Consider the following 2,711-nt stretch of genomic DNA (forward strand, 5'->3'; position numbering starts at 1 on the left):
TAAGTCAGAAGCATCACTGTGTCTGTCAGTGTAGTCAGTCAATCTTTGTTATTCTAAGTTCACTCATTCAGAGCTCTTCAGTCCTTTGAGTAGTGCCTTTTATCTAAGTTTTCTCTTTAGAAAGAGTCGATCATTGTCCAGTTAGTCAAATGTTACAGCTGTCTCGGTGAAAGATGCCTGGTGTATCTAACCCCCTGCAATCGTTCCAGAGCTAAGTTAATCCGCATGCAAGGATTTCAAAAAACAAAAAAAATCTAATCTTACATCAAATTCAAGCTCATGAAAAATCTCTAAATTCTTCAAGCCCGTTTGAGAACGGTCTCTCTTTTCTTTGAGTCCATACAACTATGGTCTCTTATCCTCTTTGAACATCATACAATTATGATGTCTCATTCCCTTGGAATCCGTACATGTCTCATTCCCTTGGAATCCGTACAAATACGGTATTTCATTCTCTTCGAGTCCATACAACTATGGTCTCTTATCCCCTTTGAACATCATACAACTATGATGTCTCCTTTCCTTGAATCCGTACAAATACGGTATTTCATTCTCTTCGAGTCCATACAACTATGGTCTCTTATCCCCTTTGAACATCATACAACTATGATGTCTCATTCCCTTGGAATCCGTACAAATACGGTATTTCATTCTCTCCTAGTCCATACAACTATGGTCTCTTATACCCTTTGAACATCATACAACTATGATGTCTCATTTCCTTGGAATCCGTACAAATACGGTATTTCATTCTATTCGAGTCCATACAACTATGGTCTCTTATCCCCTTTGAACATCATACAACTATGATGTTTCATTTCCCAAAAATAAAATTAAAAAAAAATAATAAAAATAATAAAAAATAAAATTTTTTTATCAAATCCAATCCCCGATTCAAAAAAAAATAATAAAATAAAATCCAATCCTACGAAAAATCTCTAAATTCTTCGAGCCCGTTTGAGAACGGTGCCTCTTTTCTTCGAGTCCATACAACTATGGTCTCTTATCCTCTTTGAACATCATACATCTATGATGTCTCATTTTCTTGGAATCCGTAAAAATAGGATATTTCATTCTCTTCGAGTCCATACAACTATGGTCTCTTATCCCCTTTGAACATCATACAACTATGATGTCTCATTTCCTTGGAATCCATACAAATACGGTATTTCATTTTCTTTGAGTCCATACAACTATGGTCTCTTATCCTCTTTGAACATCATATAACTATGATGTCTCATTTCCTTGGAAGCCGTACAAATACGGTATTTCATTCTCTTCGAGTCCATACAACTATGGTCTCTTATCCCCTTTGAACATCATACAACTATGATGTCTCATTTCCTTGGAATCCGTACAAATACGGTATTTCATTCTCTGCGAGTCCATACAACTATGGTCTCTTATCCCCTTTGAACATCATACAACTATGATGTCCCATTCCCTTGGAATCCGTACAAATACGGTATTTCATTCTCTCCGAGTCCATACAACTATGGTCTCTTATCCCCTTTGAACATCATACAACTATGATGTCTCATTTCCTTGGAATCCGTACAAATATGGTATTTTATTCTCTTCGAGTCCATACAACTATGGTCTCTTATCCCCTTTGAACATCATACAACTATGATGTTTCATTTCCCAAAAATAAAATTTAAAAAAATAATAATAAATAAAAAAAATTCATCAAATCCAATCCCCGGTTCAAAAAAAAATAAAATCCAATCCTACGAAAAATCTCTAAATTCTTCGAGCCCGTTTGAGAACGGTGCCTCTTTTCTTCGAGTCCATACAACTATGGTCTCTTATCCTCTTTGAACATCATACATCTATGATGTCTCATTTCCTTGGAATCCGTACAAATATGGTATTTCATTCTCTTCGAGTCCATACAACTATGGTCTCTTATACTCTCTGAACATCATACAACTATGATGTCTCATTCCCTTGGAATCCGTACAAATACGGTATTTCATTCTCTTCGAGTCCATACAACTATGGTCTCTTATCCCCTTTGAACATCATACAACTATGTTGTTTCATTTCCCAAAAATAAAATTAAAAAAAATAATAATAAATTAAAAAAAAATTCATCAAATCCAATCCCCGATTCAAAAAAATAATAATAAATCCAATCCTACGAAAAATCTCTAAATTCTTCGAGCCCGTTTGAGAACGGTGCCTCTTTTCTTCGAGTCCATACAACTATGGTCTCTTATCCCCTTTGAACATCATACAACTATGATGTCTCATTTCCTTGGAATCCGTACAAATATGGTATTTCATTCTCTTCGAGTCCATACAACTATGGTCTCTTATCCTCTTTGAACATCATACAACTATGATGTCTCATTTCCTTGGAATCCGTACAAATACGGTATTTCATTCTCTTCGAGTCCATACAACTATGATGTCTCATTTCCTTGGAATCCGTACAAATACGGTATTTCATTCTCTTCGAGTCCATACAACTATGGTCTCTTATCCCCTTTGAACATCATACAACTATGATGTCTCATTTCCTTCGAATCCGTATAAATACGGTATTTCATCTTGCCCAAGCCCATTCAAAAATGATGCTGCGTTTTCATTAAGAATCTTTCAAAAGTCATCCATTATTCTCTCTGAGACCATTTGAAAATGACGTCTCATTTCCTCTGAAGCTGTTCAAAAGCGATATTCCTTTCCCTCCGAAAATCCATTTGAAA

Source organism: Tasmannia lanceolata, unplaced genomic scaffold (genome assembly GCF_043159265.1).
Source record: "Tasmannia lanceolata isolate RefF3 unplaced genomic scaffold, GAP_Taslan_0.1 ptg000004l, whole genome shotgun sequence".
NCBI lineage: Eukaryota > Viridiplantae > Streptophyta > Magnoliopsida > Canellales > Winteraceae > Tasmannia > Tasmannia lanceolata.